This window comes from Camelus bactrianus, chromosome 2 (assembly GCF_048773025.1).
Source record: "Camelus bactrianus isolate YW-2024 breed Bactrian camel chromosome 2, ASM4877302v1, whole genome shotgun sequence".
In the NCBI taxonomy this organism is placed as follows: domain Eukaryota; kingdom Metazoa; phylum Chordata; class Mammalia; order Artiodactyla; family Camelidae; genus Camelus; species Camelus bactrianus.
This window is the reverse complement of record NC_133540.1, coordinates 26,289,022-26,297,644: the sequence shown is the minus strand read 5'-3', so window position 1 is coordinate 26,297,644 and position 8,623 is coordinate 26,289,022. Positions and strand designations below refer to the sequence as shown.

General features: G+C 46.1%; 1 pseudogene; it reads left to right on the top strand.

The window, feature by feature from the left end:
• The first annotated feature begins 5,107 nt into the window (after window positions 1–5,107).
• On the top strand, window positions 5,108–6,512 carry LOC105079748 (N-acetylaspartylglutamate synthase A pseudogene; annotated as a pseudogene).
• Window positions 6,513–8,623: the final 2,111 nt, after the last annotated feature.

Sequence of the window (8,623 nt, the reverse complement as noted above, 5' to 3'; positions counted from 1 at the left end):
AAAGAAAAAACAAGAGTATGTACTTTCATAAAATACTGGGGTGGGGCGAGTGTTTTTCCACGCTAGTGAGCTTCTGGAGTTAAGACTCTTGAAATAGTGGAAGTCCTGATGAAGTCATTAAAAAAAAAAAGATCCAGACAGTGGATATTAACTTATTATAATCAGATCCAAAGACAAAAATTACTTGTTGGCACTGATATTTGCACTCCAAAGGAACTTTCGTAGAGCAAAATTTGGGTCTCTTAAACTATGTACTATGGTGGCATGTTGATTTGGTATGCAAGGAAATGGACCAGTGTGGCGGAGTAATGTACTGTTTAATGGCTGAGGGATAATAAGAAGAGAAAAAAAATGGGTTTAATATGTGTACGAGGCAGCTGTGCCAGCGATGTCCCAGCTCACCCTGCAGAGATGTCCGCAGCTGCCGAAGTAGAGAAAAGAGCTTGCTGGATTGGGTCGATAGATGGGAAACAGTAGCACAGAGCTGCTGGACTCACATGACGCTGCCCAGTAGCAGGTGGTCCCAGATTGTCACATGGCAAATCGAGCCGTGGCATGGTCACGACTAGTTGCTGATATACTGTAACGTAATCCTGGAGGGCAGGCATTTTTGGTTGTGTTTCCTGCACCTCTGACAGTGCCCGGCACACCATAGACACTCACTAAAAACCTTTTGGAATGATTATATTTGAATTGTATTGGTCTTCCACTTATGTTGTCTTTAATTTGTAAATTTTGTTTCCTTGTGGAATCCAAAACTTTATGCTTAAGAACTTTGAACCGAGTTCTATGTTGCATGTCTTTCAATAAGATTAAAAATACTATTATTAAATTCATATTTATAGATGTCTCTGCCTTGCTGCAGTTTGTCCAAAACTGTAACGTTGTGCATGCGTCCCAGGAGAAGGGAAGCAGAAATTGGAACAAAGGAAAGAGAGAAGAAGAAAGATTAAAGATGAAGCCAAGCGTGTGAACCTTGGGGACTTCCAGGAGGGTGACACCATCACCGCTGTGGTGGGTGAGTGTGGCCCCCAAACACACGTGCACCCTGAATCTGCGAACATGACCTTTGGAATAAGGGTCTTTGCCACTGTAATTAAGGGAAGGATCTCAAGATGAGATCATCCTGGGTCAGGCTGGGCTCTTATAAACACACCTGTCAATCCAGTGATAGGTGTCCTTATAAGAGTCAGAAAAGCAGAAGACACACAGACACAGAGACAGGGAAGCCATGAGAAGAAGGAGGCTGAGATTGGAGCGATGCATTAACAAGCTGAGAAGCGCCAAGAATCGTCACCCCAAGCTGGGAAAGAGGCAGGGAAAGATTCTCCCTCAGCGCCCCAGAAGGAACAGACCCTGCTGACACTTGAATTGCAGACTCCTGGCTTCCAGAGCTGTGAGAGAATAAATATCTGTTGTTTTAAGCCACCAAGTTCGTGGTCATTTGTCACAGCAGCCCTAGGAAGCCAGCACAGCAGTGGGGTATCAAGATAAATCAAACACGCCTTCAGAACTGATGAAACTTTAAAAAATCTTTTAAATATGGTGTTTTCTTATAGGTTCTTTTTAAAAATAGTCCTTTGAATAGTGTCTTTGAAATAGATTTACATTTGAGAAAATATCAGAAGGTCAACACAGAGACTTTTAAAAACCACCTTCCCCTGACAGTAACGAAGCTTCCAAGGCAGATTTCTCACACGAAGGCTTGCTGTCCCTGACCAGTACCTGGGGCACCGCCACACACCTTGTCCTCTCTCAGCAGACACACCCTTACTTGTGTGTACACTCAGGTCAGGGGCCGACTATCAACGGCCCTCTCCCAGTGAAGAGAGAAAGCGAAAACAAGAGTTCTGGCTGGCCGGGGACCTTATTCCAAGTGACTGTGGCTAAGGTGGAAAACCAGCACCAATACAGCATCACGCACCCTTCACAGACTAACATTGTAAACTGTCTCATTTCCCCGCGTGGTCCTATACTGTTAATGTCCTTCTCCAGGTAAGCAGGGCTTTGCCATGTGGCTGTTTAGAAGTTAAGAGGAGTTCTTTCTCTTCATCGGTAATTAAAAAAACCCAATTTAAAACTATTTCCAAATATGCACTGAATACAAAAAAAAATATCAAATAATCATTGACTAAGAGCCACAACCCTGAGGTTTTAATTCCTGGCAGGAAGGGCTATAAATTAGATCAGCGTGGGCCATGCCGCGTTCTCCTGAGAAACCTGTGCGTTCTTTTCCTGTCACGATGGCTGGAAAAGGCACTTTGTATTCTACATCGCACGTAGAGCCTTGGGTTCAGAAACGCTGGCGTTTTCATCTGCTTAAATCAGGCTGGACGCTGAAGGGTGGGGAGGGGGGTTTTATTTTTCATTTCAACCATTCTCGAGAATTAGCTTTCCAGAAGAACTTTTGTTCTTATAATAAACCTAACTAGACCTACTTAGTCACTCAGAAAAAAAAAAAAAAAAAAAGAGAGGACTCATAAGAGCCAAGAATCTGTCAGCTCCACAGCAGTGGTTGACCAGGCTCTGGCTTGAACACTTGTAGGATGTTGGCGAGGCCAGAGGACTTGCAGAGCAGAGGCGAGTCTTATAAGGAAACGGCCTTCAGGCCAAGAGAGCTGCTCTGACTCGTGCTCCAGCGTGCTGAGCCGTCGGGGAAGAACGATTTTCGGTCTGAACTTAATTCATCAGTTAGGATATTTTACAAAACAAAACTGCCCTCCTATGAACACAGGGGAGATGAGGATGGTCTTGCGAGGAGAATGTCCTAAGTGGAGGAGTAGTTTGATTCATGTGACTTGCAAGTTCCTGAAAGTTAACTTTAAAAAGCATCCCCTAACACTTCATTAGTCCCATTTGCCAACTTAGGTACCTAGTACCTATGTCCTGGCATGATTAAATATTCCTTTATTTCTAGACTCAGTTAAGATTTGGTTTGGCTGTAAGTAACAGAGGTCCAAAACATCAGTAGTTTAAACAAGATAGAAATTTATTTCTCTCCAGCTGAAGTTGGGAAGTAGATAGTGCAGATGGCTGTTCTGCCCATGAATCCTCAGGGACCCTGGCAAATTTTGTTTTGTTCTTCTGTCATGCCTTCTTTTCATCCCAAGTTACCTCATGTTCCATTACGGCTGCTCTAACTCCAACCATTGTATCTCCATTCCAGCTAACAGAAATGGAGAAGGAATAAAGAAAAAAATGGGCAAAGGGCCTACCCTACTGCCTTTTCACAAAACATAAAAGCATTTTTGTCTTACACTCTTCAGCCAGAACTTAGGCACATGACCACTCATATGTAAAAATATAAACTGGAGTGTGTCCAACTTACAGCTGGGGACTTAGTTACTATGGAATACGGCTAATGGATATTGGGGATGAATTGTAGTCACAGCTTTGTGTTAACAATGATTTCAGTTCCTGCCCGCCTGTATAGGTAGATGTCTTCCATCCCATACCAGTTGCTTGTTTTCTGAACATGATCGCTGCCTGCAAAGCCTAAGAATCTCTTGACTCCCACTATGACTGGCCATCCCAGTGGGCAGGGAGGCAGAATGCTGTGAACCACAGCTCCCCACCCTCAAAGCCACATGTAGCAGGATGGGAGGGCTTCCCCAAGTGAAAGAGGGGGACACAGGATCTTGGGCAGACCAAGCCAACAGATGCCAACTAGATTCTAGCAACTTGTTGAGGGGGAAAATGTTTTCAAGACGATCCCGGACGTGCATGAATAAAAGTGAAAAAATGGGTGACAATGAAACCATTTTGCAACCCAGATTCCAGCCATTGTAGTCAAGAATCCCTCTGGTAACACGACTGGCCCAGGATGAGGCCCAACAGAGACCTCTGAGTGAGTGTATCTGTGCACACTGGGTGCTTGTACTGGGAGTGCTGACCTGGAGTCAGGTGAGCCAGTGCCGCCCATGGTCACACCCCTTAACCACACACACACACACACACACACACTCACACTCACACACACACACACACACACACTCACACGGAGAAAGCTTATATTCAGTAAAAGAAAGAAAGCGAATATGGCCAATAGACAGAGGAAGTCAGAGCCAAGAAGTACAGAGAGCAAGAGAGTGAGCTTCGATGACATATCTTGAGTCCCTTGGGGTCCTTGAGGCCAACTTTACCCCCAGTATCTCATTTTGTAACTCCAGTAAGTCTTTCTTTTGCTTAAGTCTGAGTTGGGTTTGGGTCATCATAGCTGAGAGGTACAGGACGAACACATGCTTCTCCTTCCAAATCCTTGAGAAGCAGTGCTCATAGGCCTGGCTGTGATTTTCGGTTAAGTTAAAGGATTTTGGTTTTAAAACTGATTTTTAAAAAAGTAAAAAATTAAATCATTTGTATATGTACTTAGTAAACTTAGCATTTAATTAATTAATTAATTAATTGGTGGGGGAAGTAATTAGGTTTGTTTGTTTGTCTATTTATTTATTTATTATTTATTTATTTCTTCAGCTGTGGTTTATCGACATACAGATAGGCTGTACTCTACAGCAACAGGCCTGGAGACAGCTGCAGTAGTTGGGAAGAAGGAAGGGAGAGGATGAAGTGTTTGCAGCGACAGCCGAGTGGAGTGAAGGGAACAGACGTGCCCAATGATCAAGGTGGGAGTGAGGGAGGCCAAGGGGGTTGGAGAAGCAAGTAAGGGCCAGGGCTGGAGCCAGAGTCTGCAGAAACTGGAACCACTGCCCCCTGCCCTAACTCTGCTGGCTCTCTCCTGATCCCAGGCCAGGGCTGGGAGTTCTCTGGGTATCATTTTCTGCAGGAACTGAGTCGAGTACACAAAGGAAAAGAAGAAGGAAAATTGTCATCCTCTGTGTGAAGCTCTGGGGCCTCCAGTCCTGCCTGCAGCCCTCCTTCGTCCCTTGCTTGGACGGGGCCACATGATGGGGGACCCAGCTCTGAACTACTGCACCAAAACAGGGTCTTCCAAACAGCCATGTTTCACAGAGGCATTGTCTTCCCTGACATCCCAGCTCACCAGTGCCACGTTACAGCCCCAAGTGAGCACTACAAGTGCTGCTGGCCTAATGGATGGGTTGGGGAAGGCGGGTGGGACAGGGGCTGGAGGAGGGGCTCCGGGCCCATCATGGCCCAGGAAGGACCTGCTGGTGTTGGTGAAGGCAGACCCAGGGCGCCACCCAATCAGCACAATGACTACATCTCCCGTTTTGATGAAGCCTCGGGCCTTGCCAACGTTCATGGCCAAGTTCACCCAGAGGTCCATGTCCTCTGCCCAGGCCTCCTGCACTGGGTCCTTATACACCACAGGGAAGATCCTACGCCCCCGAAGCAGTGCTGCTCTGAGCAGGACGTGCGCTTCCGGGCAATGCTCCTGGACCAGATCGCCAACACCACGGTCGGCTGCAACCTCAGCCTGCAGCTGAGCCAGAAGGCGCTCACGGCTTTCCTAGATGTGGTGCTTGTCCGGGGTGCCCACACCCTCATTGCAATCGGATAGTGACATCACAGTCCTGAGACACCTGGAGAAGTTGGGCTGCTGCTTAGTCAACTGCCCACAGGGCATTTTAAACTGCATCAACAAATTCTGGATGTCCCAGGAGCTGGCTGGACATGGGGTCCCCATGCCAGACACCTTCTCCTATGGTGGGCATGAAGACTTTTCCAAAATGATCGATGAAGCCGAGCCGCTGGGCTAGCCGGTGGTGGTGAAGAGCACGCGCCGACATCAGGGAAAAGCTATTTTTCTCACAAGAGATAAACACCACCTCTCAGACATCTGCCATCTGACCTGCCTTGACGTGTCCTACCTGTTCCTGAAGGAGTCCTGTGGAAAGGATATCCGGGTGGTGGCTGTTGGGGGCCAGGTGATAGGCTCCATGCTTTGCTGCAGTACAGACAGATGGACGCAGAGCAACTGCTCTCTTGGTGGCCTGAGCGTCATGTGCCCACTGACGGAACAAGGCAAGCAGCTGGCTATCCAGGTGTCCAACATCACGGACACGGACTTCTGTGGCATCGATCTCCTCAACATGGACGATGGCTCCTTTGTGGTGTGTGAGGCAAATGCCAACATTGGTTTCCTAGCCTTCGACCAGGCGTGCAACTTAGACATGAGTGGGATCATTGCAGACTACACCGTGTCCTTGCTGCCCACCAGGCAGACTGGGAGGATGGCTGTCCTCCCAGGACTGTCTAGTCCCAGGGAGAAGAAGGAGCCAGATGGCTGTGCTTCAGCTCAGGGAGTAGCAGAGAGCGTCTACGCCATCAACAGTGGGTCCACCTCTAGCGAGCCGGAGCCTGAACTGAGAGAGCCGTGGGATTCCTCAGCGAGCACAGCGGGGCCCCGGCCCCCATGCTGCCGGACCCCGGCTACAACATTCACAACAGGATTGCTTCCGAGTTAACACTAAGGTAAATTCCTGCTCTTTGGCTGTGTTTAAACCAAATCCTACTGCTTCCCTAGTAGTTTTGAGCGAATAAAATCTGGACGAATGTGATTTCATTTGCAAAAAAAAAAAAAAAAACCAAAAACCTGGGGATTCTGGGTCACAGCAGTGATGGGGACGCGGGGGTGGTATCTGGCCACCTGGTGAGCAGACCTGCCAGACGTGGTGAGGACGATGTTGGCCCGACTGCAGCACTTGAAGGAGGCCTCCACAGCACCCACGGTGGCGGCTTCCGTGGGGTGGCTGGTAACGGGTGCCAGGAGGCTTAGCTCCTCTAATAATTGCAAATGGTAGATGGTGCCCTCTGCCTCACGGGCAAACAGGTGCTGCATGCAAACAGCCTCCAGGGGGCAGTCCCCTGTGGCCGTCTCTCCAGACAGTATGATGCAGTTGGCTCCATCCAACACGGCATTGTAGGTTTATTTATTTTAATGTTTTAAAAAAAATTAATGGAAGTACTGGGGTGTGAACCCAGGACCTCATGCATGCTAATCACACACTACCACTGAGCTGTACTCCACCCCTAAACTTAGCATTTTAAAATGACCGTAAGCGTAGCAGAGAGCTTTGGAGCATGGGGAACGGATCCAGAGTGCTCTTGGGCTAAGCTGAGTCCCTTCACTTAACAGCATACGATTTTGGTGAATCACTTAATCTGTTAGTGTCGTGGAAAGATAATAATACAACCTGCCTCAGATCCTTCTGAGGATTAAACGAGTTCATATTAGCAAAACACTTAAAATAGTGCTTGGCCCATAGCAAGCGCATGTTAGGTGTAGTGCTAGTCTGGATTCTTTGTAAATTACTAAAGTTTTCCTTTTGGGGTCTCAGGTGCAGAGGTTTGAATGAATTTTACTCCTCTGTTCATGGCAAAATCGATAAACATTATGTAAAGCAGCTACTCTGTAATTTACAAACTTAATATTGCCAGATTTTTAGAGGTGTGATTGCTTCAAACAAGGTTGATCTACACACATAGAATTAAAATATGGCACAGTTTATCTGATTGTTATTTGCTATAAAATTCCCCACATAAATCCAGTAATATGGATGGGATGTAACTTTTATTAAAAAGGCATTTTATTTCTTTATTTTAAAGTCTTTAATTAACAAGGTATGAATTGTAACACGAATTTTTAATTTTAAAATTTTTTAATTTTTAAAATTTTTTTGTGTTATTTCTCTAATGTGTTTTTGGGGGGGGGAGTGGAATGTGACTTTCACAAACTTTCTGTTCTATCATTACAATTACCTTTTCTCTCAGCAATATTTTCATAAGACTGTTATTTGGCAAGTCTGGGCTCAGAAGTGCTCTGTACCATACCTGGTATCTTTAACAGGATCAGGAACGTTGCATCAAAATCATGAAGGCAACTGACTCAGTAGACAGTAAAGCTTTGGAAATCATGAAGTATCAGGATTCCAAATCAGTAAAAGAGCCAGACTCTAGTAAGTGGATATTAAGAATTGGGTTGCATTAATGAAATCTGTATCTGGCCAACTGACACTTTCGGAAGATGATGTTGACTGTGATATATCCTGGCATCTGGAGAAGGAACACTGGCTCCTGGTTACATATATGTGAGGTTTCTGGTACTTGCCAGGGGAAAGAAAGCTCAGAAATGCACATTTAAATGTTAATGATTCTGCAAAGGCTCACAGACCTTCCTCGAAACATACAGATGAACACCCTCTTTCCTCCAGCCCAGACCAGATTCTGCCTTTTCCTGAGGAAAGGATTGCCCTGGCCTGCAACAAGTCTTGTAAATTTTCAAGGCTGGTTGTTTTCAATTATTAGAAACATCTTTCTAATTCTGATCCCTCTGGATAAATAGATACTTTCTTCCAAAGCCAAATTGCAGAATGCTAGAGTCTGAGATGACCATAGAGGTCCTCTTCACTTCCTGCTTTATTCTACAGATGAGAGAACAGAGGCTCAGAGGGGAAAAGCCTGTCCAAGGTGGTGCAGCCAGCAGTGATGTCAAGATGAGGATCCAGACCAGTTTCCCGAAAGATTGCCAATCATCATCAACTAAAACAGAGAGGGAATTTTTCTTCTGTGAACTGACTTGTGTCCGACTTACTAGTATTATTTGCGGATTCCACTGAATCAGTAAATCCAAGGGACAGCTCACCAGGAATTAGAGTTGGCAGGAATCGTTCATCAATGCAACCCCAGGACAGATCTGCTGCTA